Source organism: Pleurodeles waltl, chromosome 1_2, assembly GCF_031143425.1.
Source record: "Pleurodeles waltl isolate 20211129_DDA chromosome 1_2, aPleWal1.hap1.20221129, whole genome shotgun sequence".
Classification (NCBI taxonomy): Eukaryota; Metazoa; Chordata; class Amphibia; order Caudata; family Salamandridae; genus Pleurodeles; species Pleurodeles waltl.
This window is the reverse complement of record NC_090437.1, coordinates 577,940,173-577,961,878: the sequence shown is the minus strand read 5'-3', so window position 1 is coordinate 577,961,878 and position 21,706 is coordinate 577,940,173.

The following is a 21,706-nucleotide window of genomic DNA, read 5'->3' as shown; positions in this document are numbered from 1 at the left end:
GACTTGCTCATCATCACATCATGATGTTATTTCAGGGAAATCAGCATTACAGAAAATCTGTGTTTTGTGTGGACACTATAGAGATGTCCTATTCTTAGCTATAATATCTTGTGCCTTCAGTTCAGGATACTATGCTTCAAGGCCCAAAGTAAACAAAGTGGAACAACTGTCTGACTGTATACATGAGGGGGGAGTGTTCATAAGTGAATCTGTGGTATAGGTTTTTCGGGGGTTATGACATCACTGGGATCAACTATTTTCTGCTACTCCAGCATGCGTAGTGAGCCATGCAGCTGAAGTAGTCTCTACCCTTTTGTAATCTTTTGTGGTTGAATCTGATAGTCTGGTGTGTTACTGTAGCTGCAATCAACCATTTTTAATGTATCATTTCAGATTCATCCAGGGCAAGCGAATGAGAGTGACAATGTTGCTGGGAAAGCATTGGCCACAGTGGTTCTGGCTATGAGTCTAAGGACACCAAGGGACCCAGTGGCTGAGAGGGTGCGGGGAGTGCCACGAGGATGCTAGTTCGAGCTCATCATCTTCTGAGTCCTCCTCCAGTGGACACCCCTGAGTGGTGGCAGACCCCACAGGACCTCTACCATCTTCATCCATGTCTGCCACCCCTAGTTCCATCAGCACCCTTCCTGTTGCTCCCCATCCAGTTGGCTTGGCTCCCCTAGGAGGGGAGGTATCTCCTTTCCTCTAGGCACCTCACCCCCTGCCGCTGTGCCCTCTGATGCATAGAGAGAAGAGGCCATTGAACTCCTGAAGACTATATCTATGGGTTAGACTGCCATTCTGAATGCCATCCAGGGGCAAGACAGCCAGCTGCAGCTGCAGCACATGGTGCCCTACCTGGAAGGAATTCATAGTGCAATGTCTGGCCTACAGAAATCTTTTAGGCCCTTGCCTCCTCCCTCTGTGTAGCCTCTCATCCCCCAACCTATTGTCCCTCTCTTACCCCTCTCCTTGCCCCTTCCAATATCTTATTCCCCCACCTGTCCAAAGCAAAATGAACACATTTACACTCACACACCCATACAGACCCAAGCAGCACATCTACACAGAGGCTAAAAAACAGAAAAAACAGGCATGCATTCAATCACGCAGACACTACACACACCACCACCACCACAGATTCCATTGCTTGCACCACAACCACATCCACTTACTCACACCACTCCCCCATCACACCCGCACACAGCATCTATGACACTACACACATATGCACACAACATACCCCTATTACCACATTCACAACCAGTATAGGCAACACCACGCCCACATGTACCCCATCACATCCACCCACCCATCTGCACCTGCAGTCACCATCACATTAACATCCACAACAAACTCATGCACCACTTCCACAGCAGCAACCACCACTGATACATCATTTACTTCATGCACACCAAAGAAACACAGACGCATACAAGCAAGCACCCAACACATGCCATGTTTAGGATATACACCTATACTTGCAGCATATTCACCAGACACACATGCACCTGTGCCTACACCACAGCCAAGCACATCAGAATCAGTCACTCTCTATCCCTCCAAGAGCCCACCCCTTCCCAAACCCATGCCTAAGTTATCTATTGAGAACCATTTCTTCCCCAGGCCCTGAACTCTCCCAAACCTCAAATCCCTACTCCCAAAAGGTTTCATTCCCCTCCCACACCCAAGACCACCTAATCCACCTCCCAACCCACCCCAAGTATCTACCCATCTGCCCCTTCAAGGCATTTGTTCACCCCTTCCACTTCACAGACCTCACTTCTAAATGTAGATCCACCCCTTCCTCTTCCCTGCCTACCACTTCCCATACCAAGTCCACTCCTCCCAAAGCCAAGTGACTCCCTCCAAAATGAGATCTTTGAGGTGCCTGCCCTGCCCAATAGATGCCCCTTTGTAAGGAGGTTACCATGGCAGTGTCTGATGAGGCACGTTTGGAGGCACAGCACTGTGCACACTGCAGTTGTGTTAGGACTGGCCATTGGCCTTTGCCTTACAAGCACTTTTTTTCTTCTTCAAAAATTAAATTCAGTTTTTTGCTGGAACACTTTAGTCCTTGTTTTACTTTTCCATAGCAACTTTTAGGAACGTACTAATGTTACATCAGTTTGACTGTGACCTAATGTCATTGTGCCGACAAAGTGTGGCAGGTTATACTCCACATACATTCATGGTGTGCTTTGTTAAGGACATGCACATACTGTAATTGTATGTGTTGGTGCTAGGCATTTCTGGGCAGGTATCCATCTTTGGACTGAGCACTTGCCCCACCTAATCTCTGTGTTTTGTAAAATTGGGATGTGGGACTGCAGGTGTGTTATTTTCACTCTTCATGTTCATCAATGTGCCCAGGTTTGCATATTATAGTTGTGTGACCAGTACAGGGCTTAAATAGGTTAGAGGGCACTGTTGCATGGATGTAGACGTGGAATGTCTCCAAATGGTGTCAGACATTTCAAATGGTAAAGGGTTCAGCTAGTCTTCTGCATCGTCAACCTCATTTGTCTTGCACTTCTCCTATGATGTATGTTGGATATGTGTTGACTGTTTGCAGGTTAGTAATTTATTTATCCACACCTGGAGGGTGGTTGGTTGACATGGCTTTTTGTCTTTTTTTGTGCCATGTGTCCATTGTTTTCTGTGTAGCTTGCACCTACTTTAGTTGTGTGTGAGGAATGTAGTTACAGAATTGCTTATTCAACTATCAAGCACTTCCCCATTGGAGACACATTCATAGTACTTGGTGATGTTATTGCTTGTTCATGCTATACTTTACGGCAGGGGACCTATGCACAGAGACATTTTGGGGCATGGGAAAAGTGGACTATGGCCCAGGGACCAAGGCTTTCAGGGGACACCTGATTGAGAAGACCTTGTTCTGCACAGGGTGTTTCCATGGTGGGCTTGCATTACTACTTAGGTGCATTGCTTAGGATATAATTTTAAAAATGGGATGTGCCTAATGTGTGAGAGGCTATTGCAGTGATGTAGCCTTAAAGGTGTGTTTCAGTTTCATGCAACATCCCTACTTAAGTTTCTTGTCTATCAATACTGGACCTAGCCTGTGAGAAGTTGGAGGGAATGCTGTGATGTTAGTATGGACCTGACATTGTGTTGCTGAGCACATAACACTATCCCTGTCAATGTTTGGAGCACAGATTTAAATTTTGAAGGAGTGTACTTGTGCAGTGTCTCTGAGCTGTCCAAAGAGGGCCTCAGAGGGGTGACTTGGGAGCAAACATTGTTAGCTGTTCCAGACAGGGACCTTAAAATAGCTATGTCCCAGGGCCCTCCTGAACCTTCTAGTGCTCCTGTTGTGCATCTGTTAGCTGGAAAGTAAATGGAAACGGGTGAGATGAGGAGTTATCATTGGTTACGTCCATGTTGATGTGGGTTTTGGCGGTCATCAAGCAGCACCATCAATGGCAGGATGTGTATGATGGGCTCCATTACGGCTGAGGATGTGTGCAGGTGAGTGGAGTTGAGTTTCTGCCTTTTAGCCTTTGTTTTCTGCAAGCTCAGGTGTGGAGGTTTGGCCACCACAGTCACTTCGGCGGCAGGGTGAATTGTGATTGGACAGGTGGTGATGGCGGTTCATTGGTGTGTTTTGTATATGTGCCCGCTTAACTCATAATTGGGTGGGCGGACCACCAACTTGGCGGTCAGGAAGAACTATGCCATTTCCATGGCATGATGTTACCACCAAACTAATAATCAGGCCCTAAGTTTTAGACCTTGTTGATAGAGAGACCGTGCCTGCACAGGTATAAGCCTGATGTTCATGCTGTGGTGTCCTTCTGTATTTCTGCAGGCTTTACTGTGAATCTAATGTTATATGATGTATGATTATGCTGAGGACATGATGCTGATTTCCCTCTGTGGTTGTATCATCATTGTGAGTGCAAGTTGGTGCCCTTTCTTGTTATTCACATATAAACAAAATAAAAATATTTTTAAAAAGAGTTGTTTACAAAAATGGTGCAAGGCTGCCTGCATTGTGGGTATGATTATTTTTGTGCAGGAATGGACACCTTGCTGTACAAAATCAATGGAGGCGTATTCCTCCTTCCATGTAGAAGAATGCAGTACACAGAAAGAGAAAACAAATGTGAGAATTGACATTTTTCTCCCTGTTGTGTCACTCTTTGAAGCATTCCCAGGTTTGCCTTGCTCTATATATACAAGGCCGTTAAAAGGCCCGCAGAGTGGCTTTGCAAGGTCTTGTAGATATGGGTCAGCAGTAGACAAAAAGTGATGTACTGGTGGCGCAGCTTGCTTGTATATATTGGCCAAAGTACATTAATCTATACTGAAGGAATAGTGTATGCATCAGGGGCGTATCTCTAGAGGGGGTGTTTGGAATGTTACACTCACCTAAAAGTGTGTTCTCTAGTTGGGTACAAGTGCTTTTAGTCGGTAATGTGAAGTGTAGGTCGGATTTCACCTAGGATTTTTAGTGCCAACAGTGAAGAAAATACAGGCACTCTCCTGTCCGTATTTTGAAAGCCTTAAAAATGTTGATTAGTTGGAAAAAGTTTGCTTTTTAAGTACTCCTTTAACAATCCGCAATTCTCTTTCCTTCTACTGCCGCTTAATCGCCCCGTCATGTCCTGCTTCTCATAAAATGTGTTTTAACAAGATGCCCCAGTATGATTGTTGGAAAATTTGAAGCTCAACAACCCCAACCACCCTCATCATACTGCCAAGAAACGCGCCTGCGCATCCTTCTTTCGCACATTGATTAGGTGCCCAGTAAGGCAAACCCTCTTGCACCTTCAGAAAAGATTTTTGTAAACATTTGAGATTAAGCCTATTGATCCATATGGAACCAGAGGTGTGCGTTTAAATAGGTTTTTGACGGATGCTGTCTGTGCGGGAGCACACTGAAATCCCCAGCATCATACCTTACATCACACACAAATACCTTCCCGGTGGGCTGTGGTGATGGATACAGAAGAGTCCTTTGACTGTAAAAGCTCACCCATTTCGGATGTGGACCCAGATATACAGTAGTGTAACGTTGTCACTCATAATGACTGGTAGTCGAATCATCGAAGGGGCTTCCTGTGAGAAGATCCAAAATGGGAATTATACATCCAATAAAAAACTGCTAGGCTTATTTGTGCTGCCCTGCATCCTGATCACACATGTGAATGATACGAAAACAAAGCAATGGCGGGACAGTGCTGAAACAGAGCCTTTTAATACGTATTTGTTCGTAATTACATCAACTCTGCCAGGTAGGTAAAGATGTCATGTAATCGAAACGTCGATAAAATGAAATATTCCTCATAGCTCAGGGGCCATGATCCATGGATATCAAGGGACGCTCACTCATCCGTTTGGACTCTAACTTTCACATTCTTTTTGTCTAAATGAACATAGCTTTTCCCATCAAACTTTCCGACTTACCAAAATGTAACATGCTGCGATTAATGGAAAGAAAGAAACGAAGAAACACACCAAGAAAAGCTTAAACTTTCAGGAAAATGGTTTAAATTGCACTACATGCATAATGGCTTACTCTTTAATGTCCACCACACCTCTACAAAAGTCGTTTGTTTAAATAATCTGTGTCATCTGTGCCCTGTGCCATGCATTTCTGTCAAGTCATTTTATCGACAGAGATAAAACAGACAGCAAACGTGAAATGAGACACATTTGTCTTACATTTAAAAGAGCAGACTCTAGAAATAATAGAGTAGGACTGCTGAAAATGAACTTTTTTGCAAGACAGTGTGGCCTTCTGAAGCCAAATCAATTTTTGTTGGCCATAGGACTCTGTGCACTTTACTCCTGCTAACCAGTGGTAAGGTGCTTGTGCTTTTCCTTTTATACCTGTTAAATTGGCCCAGAAATAATTAGCACATTTAATTTACTTGTAAATCACAAGTATTGCAACGTACCCAGGTCCTGTAAATGAAATGCTATTATTGCACTGTAGCACGGCAGGTGTGCAGTTTTAATCAACCATTTTGACCTGGAAAAACATATTTTACCAAGCCTAAACCTTCATTTTTATTATTTATAAGTTACACCTATTGTGGCTATAAATGCCCATAGGGCAAGATACATGGCTTTTAAAAAGTAGGACATGTAGATTTAAAATGCTACATCCTTGAAATAGAAAACCTCCTAAGTCATTTGTCACTGTAGCAATACTGGCTCTCTCACAGGGAAACATTGGGTTCTATTATAACAACTTATAATGCTTACTTTTGGTTCAAGGACTTATATTACCAGCAATTCAAAATCCAGCTTAATCGCAAAGTCAAATTTTATTTTACTGTTTTGAAAATGACTCTTTTAGAAAGTTTTCATTTTCCTGCCGAAGCCAAACGTGCCTTTTTGCCAGTGTCCAATGTCACCAATGTGAGAAATTGGGTTGTTGGATGACTGGGATGTGAACCCTGGTCAAGCAACAGTCACAATCCCTTGCAGGGTGAATCACAAAAAGTCCCTAAATAAACCTCTGATTAACCCTGGGTCGGTAGGCACAAAAAACAGTCAGGCTAAATTTAGAGGCAATGTGTTAAAGTATTTATGCAGTGCACAGACAGGAACATAGTGAAAACACAATAAAATAAAAATCCCAAACCAATTTAGAACAATAGAGAACATTTTAATAAATTATTTGACACAAAAACTATGAAAATCCAATCAGTAGAACCAGAGTTCTAAATTTTTAAAGTTTAAGGTTCAAAATAGCAAGTCATTAGTTTTAGAAAATGGCCACATGGGCACAGTTAGCGCAACAACCAAGGGTCCAGGAGTGGAAGGAGACCTTTTGGGGTGCAAGACTCACTCAGGCTGGGTCCAGGTGCACGGTCAGGATTGTGGGAGCCTATTATGTCCCTGTGGCTCAAAACAGGAGTCACTTTTGGAGTCCTGGGTGTAGGTAGTGATGCAGGGCTCTGCAGCAGAGCCAGTCTCTGAAAGTCACAAGCAGTGCCCAGGCAGCAAATCAGTTCTTCCTGGTACAGCAGCAGTCTGTCAGAGTGCACAGCAGGGCACGGCAACAAGCAGTCCCCTGGGAGTCCTTCCACAGGTCCAGTAGTTAACCAAGCTGCAGGAATTATAGTGCCCTTTTGTATACCCTGATGCCCTGCTCCAGTAAGTTGGGAGAAGTTTCCAGAAGGGTTCTATGAAGCTCCAGGAATGTCCTGCCCTCCCTGACCTGGCTCCTAGCTGGCTGCACTGACAATACAGGTGTGGTGGTAGGGCTCAGCCTGTTCAGTTGCAAGTGGGGCTGTGCTTAGCTTGCCCCCCAATAAAGTCAGTCAATGGTCCATTCAGGCTCTGCTAATCACCCTATTGTGTGACTGGGGTGAATTCACAAAGTCCCAACTGTCAGTTACAGAGAGCTAAAGGCAGGAAAAGCCTACTTTTTGGAAGTGGCTTTTTCAGACGTGTGATTATGAACTAGACTTTACCATTAGAGTGTTTATTATTACAAGTTCATGGGTGCCAAACATGGCATATCTACTACATCTGGTTCAGGAATTATAACTTATTAATTTTAATAAGGAATCCTCATTGTTACTGTATGAGAGGGGTAGGTCTCTCAGTAGTGAGAAAACACATTTGGGAGTTTTTCACTACTAGGACATGTAAAACTAAAAAGTACATGTTCTACCTTTTAAATGCACAGTACCCTGCCCTTTGGGCAACTTAGGGCCTACCTTTGGTGTGACTTTTATGTAAGGGGTTTTAACTGCCAAATCAACATGGCAGTGGGGCACTGCCTTCAAGCTGTAATGGTAGGTATGGAATAGGATTTAAGGTTCCTCTTAAGTGGGTGGTACAATAAGTGCTGTAGACCCACTGGTAGCATTTAATCTGCAGGCCCTGGGTATATGGTGTACCACTGAACAAGGGATTTACATGTAAATATGTAACTAATATCTGCCAAATCAGGTATATGCCGATCAAACCATGTTTAGGGGACTGAACACATGCACCTTAGCACTGCTTAGTAGTGGTAAAGTGTAGAGAGTCTTAAAGCCAACCGAGCAAAAATCCAGATAAAAGGAGGTTAGCAGGCAAAACATTTTGGGGAAGACCACCCTATGGCTGACAGGTCTAACACACCTGAATGATGAACGGTTCCCCTTTGGTGAAATATAGATTTATCCAAGAGAGCAGAAAAAAAGCTTGGGTATGGAGAGGTGCTTTTCTTCATTGAGTGGGATAACCTTGGGGTTATGCCCACCTGCTTCCTGAGCTTCAAATATAGCTCAAACCTGGGCATGCCTCCTTCCTGCTGTCCTAGTCAGCCTGGCTCCAAACCCTTTGTTAGGGTGGACTAGCCCTAGAACTGACCTGGAGTGACCACAAGGGAGGATTTCCCCGTTATCATAGCCACACCTCGGTGGGCAAGGAGAGCTTTTGCCAGAGCAGGGAGTTTCTGCCATTTTAGATTTAGATGGAGAAGGACACTATGGGATAGTTTACAGTAAAGCACACAGGAATTGCTGCACAAGTGGGGAAGGTCAACTGAGAATGTATACTCCATTAGTTAGGGAGTGGCCAGTACTTTCCCCCACTCACAGGTTAGCTTGAGCATAAAAGTGTCCCCAGTACCTCTTTCAGAACACCCCCAGACCTGTGACAGTCAAAAGTAGGAGTGCTCTGCTGTTTGAATCTGGATGGGAGACTGGACATGCTTGCCTTGAACTGAGGTATCCAGAAGTGATTCCAAGGGCCAGTTGGCTGACCTCCTTTGTGAGCTAAATCTACACAACAAGCTTACTGAGGCAATGCCTTCAACTTGCCAGCTGACCAGTTCCAACAGAATACACCCTGTATACTGCTGCTGGCCTCTGCTGGAGTGAGTCTCAAACCCAAGTGCTGCCCCCAAGGTCCTGGACCCTTGGCTGTTATCAAAGTCGGTCCTCCTAAAGTTTCCTGAAACTTTTGACCTACCTGACCCCCCTGCCAAGCTGATTCAATCAATGTATATTCAGGTTGCTCACACTATGTTTTTCTGCACAGCAGGAAACCCAATCCATTTGCGAAGATGGTGTCCATCTTGTCAGGCCCTCTTCGGTTACAACCTGCAGCCTTGCTCCACCAAGGAAGTTTTGAATTCAATTGTACCTCAAAAAGTATCAGGCCAGTGAGGGTCCTTCTCTAGACCTTTAATTCAAATTTCTTTCACTTCGAGCTCGCTCACCAAAAGACCAATTCTACTTTTTTTATTTTTGTTGTTTTCCTGTCATTTCGATTATTAGAATGTACTCTATTTTCCTAAATTGGTTTAGAAATTTACTTGTGTTGTGTTTTTACTTTATTATTTTTTGAGTACTGTATAAATATACATATATATATATATATATATATATATATATATATATATATATATATATATATACCTTATGTCTAATTTAGGCCTGAATACTTTGTGCCAAGCTACCAGAATGTTAAGCTCATGTTTATTTAGGGACTTTAGTAGTTCACCCTGACAAGGGCTGACTATTACTTGAGGTGGGGTCTCACCCTCACAACTAAAACTCACATTTCTTACAGCAATATCTAGCATGGGTTGTGTTATGTGTTGAGACTGAATGATGTATTAAATAGTTGCAAATCTGAAGCAGTGGTATGTTACAGCCTTTGATAGTTTTACATTGTTGCTCTGCTCTTCTGTTTCGAAATATAATGCTTTTGTCTGGAGGCTTAGAAACATTTGTTGAAGTCTTCCAATGGACAACATAACTGAATAGAATGCAATAACAAAAGAATGGAACATTTCCACAAACCATAGCAAAAAAAGTGCATTGAAAGAGTCATAACAAAGCACAATAAAATAAAAATACAATAGTAACAACAAACTGACAACACTTCAGCAGTACAGTGTACAAACCCAACAAAATACAAGACTATCATTCAATACAAAAAGAACAACATATTGCAAACACAATGAAGCAGTGGTATGTCACAGCCTTTGATAGTGTTACATTGTTGCTCTGCTCTTCTGTTTTGAAATATAATGCTTTTGTCTGGAGGCTTAGAAACATTTGTTGAAGTCTTCCAATGGACAACATAACTGAATAGAATGCAATAACAAAAGAATGCAACATTTCCACAAACCATAGCAAAAAAAGTGCATTGAAAGAGTCATAACAAAGCACAATAAAATAAAAATACAATAGTAACAACAAACTGACAACACTTCAGCAGTACAGTGTACAAACCCAACAAAATACAAGACTATCATTCAATACAAAAAGAACAACATATTGCAAACACAATGACATTTTAGACAATCACAAGAAAATGAAACAATGCAGCAACAAAAAAAGCAATAATAAACACATAACATGTTTATCTTAAAATGACAACATATGAAAACTCAACAATTGTCCTTCCTAAACTAATAAAAAAACACAGCAAAAAAATCAGCTCAAAACAAGAGTATAACACAAACTAACAAACACAAAACACAACAAAATGTAATTGATTTATTCTTAAGTAACTACAACCCATGCCCTAAGTTAACTAGAACTCGCACCCTCCTCATGCTATGCTAATTACCTCATAAATTACAGCACTCATGACGTATTTGATAACATCATTGACAATATCAATGTAATATTTGAGGTAAAACATTTTAGGAAAAAACTGTGCATGGCGGGGGTGATTTATAGTTAACCTAGGGCTCGAGTTAAAGTTACTTAAAGTTAAGGTGAATTTATATGGTTTTTTATAGTTAAAAAGTGAGCCTGACTATAACGTCTCTGTAACCTTAGGTTTTTTCAGTGAATTTCTATGGTTATATATATTGCTCTTGACTACTGGTGGTCACCAGTAGGTAGGTATAGTTAGAACCATGCTTCTGTAGAAAAAACATGTTTTGAATTGCTGATATCTTTGTTGCTATTTGACAAAGCTTTATAAAATTTTCTTGTTGTACATGGAAAGTTTCAGGTGATCCGTCAAGCAGGGACAGAGATAAAGAAGTGGGCAAAAACAGCGTATTTTCCATTACAATTCACATAGGGATTTTGAACACGACTACAGCCCAAACTGCTGGCTGGAATTACACCAATTTTGATAGAAAGGTAGCATTTGGTCAGTAAAGAAGTCTTTTTGTTGTTTAGTGTATATACATTCTGTAATTTTTGAGATATTAAAAGAAAAATAAATATCGATATCTAGAGGCATGAGGGCTTCGCGAATGTGCCTGATCTCATGCTGAGATCTGATTGGCTGCCAACACTTCAACTAGGAAGTGTTGGCAGGCATCCTAGGACTCAACTTCAGCCGAGTTGCAGAAAAATGGTAAAAAAACAAAAAGAGAAAAGGAAGCAGGGTAGGGACACCCTGACCCTTTTTCTCTGGTGTTTGGGTCGTAGAGGGACCCCACCAGAGCAAAAAAGCATTAGTGTTTTTAATTTTTGCCCAAAGTCATGGTAGATTCTTGAATCTGACAAAAATGTTTAATGTGGGCAAAGAAACAGGAAACAACTGCTTTTGCACCCAGGACAGTGGGCTGGGCCTTAGGGATGGGGTCCTCAAAGGCAAATATTTCCAGGGAGGTGGCTTGCCCTTACATACAGGGCAACATTTTAGAAGAGAAAAGTGGGAGATTGACACCTATTGGGGCCTGAATCAGGTTACTGTTAGGTATGGGATTTGCAAGTCTTGTACTGCAGGATAGGATATTACATACACAAATGTACTTTTTTCCTTACCTGTCAGGAGCAAGGAGAAAGTGCTATGGCAGGCAGAGAAAGCGTAATGCTGTGCACTGGCCTGCTGGAGCAGGTTACTGGAAGTGCATACTCTGAGTTACACAAAACCCTGTCACCTGCAGCCTGTAGAGGAATAGTGTTTTTGCATGCAGGAATTGGGAGACAGTAGACTTGCCTTGAAAATCGGTAGTCTCCCACCAGATTCAGGAAGTTTGGCATGTATGCCCATCTTCCATTTCATGAAGGCCAGGGCCCGGGGAATGGGGTCCCTGGGACTGAGATCAGCTTGGGGAGGGGGTGCATAATGAATTAAGGCTGAGCCCCAGGGGATAGGGACGTCAAAGCCAAATTCAATACGGGGAGGAGGGCTGCATGGCCCCTTCTTCCATTTTCCACGTCTGTAGGTTTCATCAGTGATGTCACTGACCACGTTATGAGCGATGTAATATGTGAGTTCATTAGCAGTGCATTATAGGGGCTCTAGAAATGCTTCACTGAGGTAACTATAACTGCTGAATTTCACTGGTTTTGTACATGTGAAATGTGTAACATTTCTGTACCCTTGGTTTTTTTCAGTGGATTTATATGTTTATAAATTCTTTTTCCTAACTGTTACAATGCTGTAACCTTTGTTGTTTTCAATGAATGTTTATGTTTTGTAACATAAAGTAATTTTCATTATTATACGTTAATCCAACCATTGCCATGAACGGCCGAAAGCAATTCACAACGGGGGTTGGCTGCAAGGCCAGGCCGGTGGCCAGGCCATGTGGCCAACTCCCTATAACCACCTAATCCGGCACTGTGCAGGTCCCTCTGCTGTGATTGGTGGGTTTGGAAACAGCCTGTCTCTCTGGGTGTGAGAATAGGTGTGAGAGGGTGTATCTGGGTTTGAGAGTGGCTATGAAAGTTTATCTGGGTGTGATAGTGTGTGCATCAATATATTAATGGGTCTGTGAGTGGGTGTGTCAGAGTCCGTGTGGGTCTTTGAGTGGGTGAGTGAGGGTTTCAGTGGGCCTGTGAGTGGGTGTGTGAGCCTTTGCGTGGGTGCATGAGTGTCTAAGTGGGAATGTGAGTGGTTGTGTGAGGGTCTGTGTGGGTCTGTGAGTGGACACATGAGGGTCTGAGTGGGTGTGTGATTGGGGGTGTGAGTGTCGGAGTGGGTCTGTGAGGGGGTGCGTAAGGGTCTGAGTGGGAGATAGAGATGGAAAGAAAGTAATTGAGAGAGCAAGAGGAAGAGACTGAGAGGGATAGAGAGTTTTTTTTACTTTGATGAGTGATGAAAAGTATATGCCAAATAAAAAGAGTGAGATCAACTTTCAGTTTGAACCTTAAACTTTTGAAGTTTAAAAGAAATTAAAGAAGGAAAATGACCACAGACACACCTGCAGAAGACCCCTCAACCTTCAGTGTGTGGGTCTGTGACCTCAACCTTTAGGTCAAAGGTGATTCCTTACTGTGAAGTTTTGAGACATACCTATGACAGTCAACCCATGCATGTGATTGGAAAGAAATGTGAATGTTCCATCACTTGGAAGGTTTAACAGTCAAAACACAAGCAAATAAACAAACACACTGCCAAGGGATGCTATGATTTAAACTTTCTGCCTACTGAGTGACAGCACAAGATCTTGACCATTAGGCCAGAAGTGACTCTGTTCTTCTCTACATCCAAGCATAACTATAACATTCGTACCAAACATCTTGCTAGTCTGTCTATGTGAAGTCATTGCATGGAGAGACCATTGCAATGACAATCTTTCTCTTTCTTTACCATCCCTTTATGGAATGAAAGTGAGCAAGAGAGTGACAGGGCCACAGGGGGAACCTCAAGGCCCCGCAGTCCTAGCCTGCTCCCCATGTCCTGCAGGAGCCGGCATTGCTCCCACAAACACGGAGCTGCTTTAAATACCAACTCCCTGCTTGTGGGAGAATGTTTTCATCTGTTTCCCTGCATGCACATTTGTGTGCAGGGAAATAGATGAAAACGTCACTTTCTGCCAGTGACAATTTTTCGACAGTACTCACTTGCAGAAAGTGATGGAATTGCTCTGACTTGGAGGGAGCTGTCAAAGCTCAAGGCACGTTACTGCAAACAGCTATGTGCCGGGGATGAGCACCCCAGATATAGCAGGATTCGGCCCTGAGGGGGTGGCAGACCACAGGGCCATCATTGGTACCATGAGGGGGCCTGCGCAGACCCTCTCCAACTCATACAACCAACAAGGATGTGGTGGTCCTTGGGGCTTTGGGGTCCTAAACAGACTTGCTTTATTCTTTTATCTCAGTCACGGGGATATATAACATTTGCGAAAAGCCCCTGGGAGGTGGTGGTCCCCAGGACTGCTGTGGGGCCAGGAGTCCAACTCTGCAGAATTCCGTGGAGTTGAATGACAACTCCGTAGAATTCCACAGAGGTGGATTTCAGTGACCCACAGAGTCTTCCTGAATGTGCCAGATCTCGGACGTGCTAAGCAGGGTCGGCCTGGTTAACCAGGCTCGACCCTGCTTAGAGCTTCCATGATTGGGTGCCATCAGGAGGGCCGCAGCCAGTGAGAACTGCTGTTTCAAGCCTCTTGTGCACCGGCCTGTGCAGTGCACATGGGGCAGGCCACTGCACAAGTGGCTTGAAATTGCAGTTCTCACTGCCTACGGCCCTGAAATAAATTCAGGGCAGGGCCGTGGGCAGCAAAAGCTGCCATTTCATTCCTTGTTTGGGCCCAGTGAGCACAAACAATAACAAAAGAAAGAGACAAGAACTTACGTGGGTCTTCCAGGGGGTCCTCCTCTCCTCCTTGTCCGATGGCGATGAGCCTGCAAAGCTCTGGCCTCTGCCCCGGTCTCTGGTGTGCCCTACATTCCAGGAATGGGCTGCACATCGCAAGCGCAGACTGTCTGTGCTTGTGCTGTGCAGTCCATAACTGGGCTGGAGTGTGCACCGGGTGAGCTCTGCTCCGCTGGCGGGGCTAGCAAAGTTTTAGGACTAACTCTGTGCTCCAAGAGGAGCGCTGAGTTTCAAAAACTTTGCTAGCTCCACCAGAGGAGCAGAGCTGCCCACACACCCCTAGTGTAAACCCCAGGGAGGTGTCAATTTTATGCCCATTAGGGTTTCCTAAAGAACCTTTCCATGTGTAATATGGGGTAATGTCTTTACACTGCTTTTTTTCTACTCTCTAGGCACTGCAAGAAACAAAATGGTCGCTACAACTTTTCTGTCAGCTTGCGGCCAGTCAATCAGGACCTTGCTTTTCCTCCAAATCCGTGGAGTATCCATTGATGATCTGTGTCCTATGCCAATATTGTTTTCCAGGTAATTACAAGAAATTCACTAAACGGATTCACACCAAATCACAAAAAGGTTGCTTTCTGGACCAGGACCTACCTTTCTGTCAAATTTGATCTATTTTCATCCAATAGTTTTGGCGCTATCACTGTTCAAAATCCCTATGGAAAAATGAATGGAAAAAAAGCGTTTTGGGAACCCTTGAAAATGTGTCAACGGCCCCTAAAGATATAGACAAGTAAAAAAAAACACTTTTTCTATAAAAAACTACATCCTAACTAAACTACCTAGTGGAAATCACCACTAGGTAATACATGTAAATTATATTATATATATCATCAATATAGTCTCTCACAACTGGACCCTCTTCATCTAAGTAATCCAGGTATGAATAAAGGCGTTGTCACACAAGGAGATTCTGGTTTCCGAGACGCGTTGGGTTTTTGGTACCTTTTTGCAATAAAAACTTCCCCTTTGCAAGATGTTATGTGGCCATGGCTGGTTTTCTTGCCTAAATTAATTATTTAGATTAAGATATCCATTGCCTGCCACACTGAGGCAGGGGATTGAGCGAGATATATATATCTTTATACATATATATATATATGTATATGTGCATATATATATATATATATATATATATATATATATATTTAATTACAAAATCTCAGGTCACAGGGACGTTATTATTAGGCTCACATTGTAAACATAACAAACCTTAAAAATTCAGCTATTATAGTTAGAGTTATTTCAAGTAACTATAACTCATGCCCTAAGATAACTATAATGTGTGTCCCTGCCATGCACAGTTGTCTTATCAATAATTTTACTGTAATTGTTACAGTCACAATATCAATGCTGTTTTAAAAGATGCCATGAGTCTTGTAATATCTGAGAATATTAGCAGTGCATGGCGAGGGCATGAGTTATACTTACCTAGACCCTTATGTACCCACTCACAGACCCACTAAGACATTGCACACCCACTCACAGACCCACACACCCAGTCACAGTCTTACTCAGACACTCACGCACCCACTCACAGACCCACTCAGACACTCATGCACCCACTCACCGACTCACGCAGACCCACACCCTCGCTGCACACGGCTGAAGGCTATGCACAGCATGAGGTTGGGTGGATATAGGCATCAGCCTGCTTGGGCCTGGCCACAAGCCAGGCCCTGAGGCCAAGTCTTGCTGCGCACAGCCTAATGCCATGCGCAGCTTGGAGTTGGGTGTTATAGGCGGTTGCCACAGGGCCAAGCACCGCCACGCACAGGTGAGAGCTGTGTGCAGAAGTGGTTTGATTAACATATAGTACTGAAAATTACTTTACGGTAAAAAAAGAAATCATAGAAACTATAATAACTATAGCTTGCACCCTCACCATGCACTGCTAATTAACCTAGGAATAATGGCCCTTATGACATCTTTGATAACATCAATGATACAATGATAATATCAATGTAGTATTTACAGTAACATTTTTGACAAAAAACTGTGCATGGAGGGGCACAAGTTATGGTTACCTTAGGACATGAGTTATAATTACTTGGCATAACAATAACTATAACAGGTGAATTTCCATGGTTTTGAACATTTAAAATGTGAGCCTAACTATAAGGTCCCCTTAACCTTTGTTTTTTTCAGTGTTTTTTTCAGTGAATTTCTATGTTTTTTTAAATTATATATTTGCTATCTATAACGTCTCTGTAACCTTTGTTATTTTCCAGTGAATATATATATAACACTTGAAATTTCTCTAACTATAACTGCTGAATTTCTAAGGTTTTGTGTGAGTAAATTCAGAACCTAACTACAATGTCCTTGTAACCTTTGTATATATATATATATATATATATATATATATATATATATATATATATATATATATGTATATATATATATATATATATATATATATATATATATTCACTGGAAAAAACAAAGGTTACAGGTGCGTTATTGATAGGTTCTGAAATTAACCTTAGAAATTCAGTGGTTATAGGTAGAGAAATTTTAAATGTTAGACCTGGCCTCCTTGGTGTGGTTTCCCCTGTCTTTTTATCTCTACTTCCTGTGTTTTAGACTGTGTGCCGGACTTTGTTTTTGCTGGTTTTGTACTCTTGGCACTTTACCACTGGTGACCAGTGCTAAAGTGCAAGTGCTCTCTGTGTAACTGTACTTATAATTGGCTTTTCCCTGATTGGCATATTGCTTCACTGATATGTCCCTAGTAAAGTGCAATGGAGGTGGCCAGGGACTGTAAATCAAAAGCTACTAATGGGCCTGCAGCACTAATTGCACCACCCTCATGGGTAGCCCTGTACACATGTCTCAAACCTGCCACTTCAGTGTCTGTGTGTGCAGTCCTGCACTGCCAATTCAAACTGGCAAGCGTATCCACTTGCAAGGCCCAAGCATTCCCTTTTTTTACACATAGCCCACCCTAAAGTAGGGCCTAGTTAGCCTCATGGGCAGGGTGCAGTGTATGTTAAAGGTAAGACATATGCTGATGTGTTTTACATATCCTGGTAGTGAAGCACTGCCAAAATTGTTTTTCACTATTGCAAGGCCCATTGCTCACATAGTTTAACATGGGGTCTGCCTTTAAATATATTTTAAGTGAAATTTCCCATTGGAAGCAGATAGTGATGTGGAGTTTGGAGTCTCCGAACTCACAATTTAAAAATACATATTTCGGTAAAGTTGTTTTTTTGATTGTCAGTTTGAAAAATGCCACTTTTAGAAAGTGGGCATTTTCTTTCTTAACCATTCTGTGCCTCTGCCTGCTTGTGGAATCCCATCTGGGTCAGACTGACAGTTGGGCTGTTTGTGAATGCCCTCTAAACAGTGACATAAAGGGAGCTGGGTGTAGATTGCCTATCCTGATGAGTCTACTGGGCTAAAATGGGGGGGGGGGAGGAGCCGACACTTACACCTGAAAACAGCAGTGCCTGTCTTGGCACAATGCAGTCTCCAACCCACTGGTGTGTGTCTGGGGCCAACCCTGGGCAAGGCAGGATCTTGTGAACAACAGAGACTTTCTTATGAAGTTTGCCTACTTTAAAGGCAGAAATGGGTATAAACAGTGGACCCAAAATCCCAGACATTTTGTTTACTTCTGGGTCAAGAGGAACCTCAACCAAGGAGATGAGCTGACGAGCTGGACGAGGCATACTACCCCTTTGCCTGTCATTGTGCTGTGCTGGTATGGCCTGTAGTTGCCGCTTCTGACTTTGAGAGGACAAAGAATGGACTTTACTGTGGTTTCCTGTTTGTGAAGTGTCTCCAAGGGCTTAGACTGAGCTTCACCCCTTTTATGAAATCTCAGGGCCATCAAAGGCTTCCTCTGTGAGCACCTGGACTCTCTTGTTGAGACTGCTGCCCTGCCTAGTGATGCTCAATCCAGTCCATGGGTCCTTAAAAGGTGAAGCTGGTGGAATCGACGCACCCCCGCTTCACGGCTGAAAAATTGATGTACCACCTGCATCACGGCTGGGAAATGGATGCAACACCCATGTGCAACTGCCAAAATCACTGCATCTCCTACGCAGATTAACTCTACACCACCATGTGCCAGGTTTTGCGTGCATCATTGCTGGGTGTCAAAACCACAGTGAATCTGCGTGGACCAGAGGTTGTCCATCTGGAAATCGACGCATCGCTCTACTGCTGGAGAGAAAAACAATGCATCACTTGCGAGTCAGGATTTGACACATCGCTTAGTGTTCTGATCAATAATTTTATTGCAAATGTTGCAGTGACAATATCAAAGATGCCAAAGAAGGTGTCATCAGTGATATAAAATGTGGAGATATTAGCTGGCCATGGCAAAGGCATGAGTTATGGTTACTTTAGGGCGCGAGTTATAGTAACTTGAAATAACTCTAACTATAACTACTGAATTTCTAAGGTTTTGTGTGAGTAAATTCAGAACCTAATTATAACATCCCAGTAACCATTGGGATTTTTAGATGAATTTCTATGTTTTGTTAGCATGCACAGGTGTGAATATAAGCAGAGCCCAACGGGGGAAGGTTCCCTTTGTATACATTATGCCTGGCACAGGCATAATGTAGTGCAAAGGATTACAAAATGGTGCAATGCATGCAATGCAGCACTTTGTAATTATGGTGTTGCGTTTTTGGCATTCTAACGCCACATGAGCATCAAAACATGATGGATATGTGGCATTAAAATGGCACTAGGGGCTTTTCAATATTCCCCTTAGGGCCATATTTCAGAAAAGTGGAACAGCCCCCACCCCAGGCTGATCTTGGCCCAGGTGACTCCATCTCCTGGGTGTGGCCTAATTATCTGTTTTTTGGTGGGGTGAGCACCAGGCCGATCTCGACCTGGGGACTCCATCCCCCAGTGTGTGGCCTAATTTGTATTTTTTGGGTGTGAGGGGGGCCATGCACCCCTACCCCCAGGTCGATCTTGACCCAAAGATCCAATCCTGAGGGGCTGGCCTAAATTTTTTTTGGGGGGTATGGGGGCCATGTGGTCCCCCTCCCCAGACCAATCCTGAGCATGGGGACCCCATCACCCAGGGTTTGGCCATGTGACCTGCACCCCCTCAGGGTACCCAGTCACAATGTTGAGGTCTGCGGGAGGCCCCTACAGTCCCACCTGGCTCCCCACTTCCGGTGGGAGCCAGCATTGCTGTTAGAGAGAGAAAGAGCTGCTAAAGCAGCTCCCTCCCTGTGAAAGTGATGTTTCCTCTCTCTCTCCCTGCCTGCATCTCCATGGGCCAGGAGGCAGAGGAAACCTCTGCTTGCAGCGAGGGAGAGCTGTTTGGCAGTTATCTATCACTGCGAGCAGAGTGTTTGCTGTGGCTTGGTTGCAGTTGTCAAAGATGCAGCCAAGCCACAGCAAACAACTATGGCCTGGGCTGGTCATCCTGGGACATAGCAGGAGCTGGCCCTGGGGGGTGGCAGTCCCCAGGACTATCAGTAGCTCCTCAAGAGAGGCAAGGCGGCCACCCTCCAACTAAAATAGCCCTGGGAGGTGGTGATTCCCAGGACTGTATGTATCCAAAACGGATCCCTCTTTCACCTTTCAACATTTGCCTTGGGGAGTGGTGGTCCCTGGGGTTACTGGGGGCAGATGGCCCCTGCTCATCATTACAGGTATGCCCCATGGAGGTTGTGGTCCTTGGGGCTGCAGGGGGGCCATGTGGCCCTCCCCACATACAATTTAAGATGCCCCGCGGAGGGGGTAGTCCCTGGGGCTGCAGGAGGGCAGTATGGCTCCCAGAATACAATTTAAGAGGATCTGGGGAGTTGGTGGTCCCATGCTGAAGAGGGCTGCATGCCCCCAACACACAATCAGAGCAATGTCCCAGGAAGGTGGTGGTCCCTGAAGTGTAGGGGGATCGCGTTGTCCCTCTGCATACAATTTGAGCAATGCCAAGGAGGTGGTGGTCCCTGGGGCTGTCGGGGGGAAGGGGCCCCATTTACAATTCTTTGAAACCCTGGGGAGGTGGTGGTCCCTGGGCTGTGGGAGGGCCAGACAGCCCCCACATTAAAATGTAAATGCCTCAGGACCAGGCCCGTCAGGGGGCTTCCCAGAAACAAGCGTGAGATCCCACACTTGTTTTTTGTTTTTTTTAATTTTGCTGTGAGTTAATGAATTTTGTGAAATTGTGGCAACATTTGTTTTTAGGAAAATGCTTTTTAGCCCTGAGGGAGTCCCTCTGGGACCCCACCACCACTTGGCAGTCTGCTTTCTGCACCTGTCACATTCAATAGGGCTGGCTGCCTGCTGTTGAGCAAGGCTTTCGACTATGCTGCTTATTCTTTTACAAATTTAGCACTGTGAATAAAACATAGTAGTGTAGGATTAAGTAATCCAGCGTAGGCTATCTACCTACCTTAGATAAAAGGCTGACAATTCACACCAACTAGTCCTAAAATGTTATGAAATGCAGTGCACCAGCATTTAAACTAGAAACAAATGTTGCACATTTGGCAAATTGCACATCATAATGCATATCTGTCACATCCCTCTGCATGTCTTACATGCAGGAGATAAAAAACTTGAGTTATTTACACATCACTGTACATGTCATTTGTCCTGTGCAGCAGTATTCAATGTTGAGCGCTATCTGATGTCATAGGCGCTGACATTCTAACTGAAGCTTGGGTTCAAGGATTCAGTCTGTAACATAACACTTTTTATTAGGGGTGTGTGGAAATGTTATAATCACAGAATAATTACATAAAATCACCACAGAAGTGCACAAAATTATGCATAATTACTTGAAATGCATCTTGCACTCAAAAGAATCACTTCAACGATCCACTCAGGTAAAATCCAAACTCATTTTTGCAATTTTGAGTTGATTTTGGGTCTCTCGCATTCAAAATACTGTTGCTGGCACTCTTATTTGCAGTTTTGTGCTCATATATTAACTAACTGTCGGCTCGGGTAAAAGAATCTATCTGAAAAGTTTGTTGATTATTCACATTACCAGTACTGCCATTCACATTCCAATTGGTAGTTTTGGGTTCTACGCATGCACAAAAGGTACATTTTGCATTATAATTTCTCTATGAAACGATTCACTGTGGCATAATCTTGGTAAATTTGGATTATATATTACTATTTTGGAAATTACTCTATTAGAAAGTTGTCTTTTTTCTGCCTAAAACCAAAAAGGCCTTCTTGCTAGTGTCCAGCTGTCACCAGATCCCTG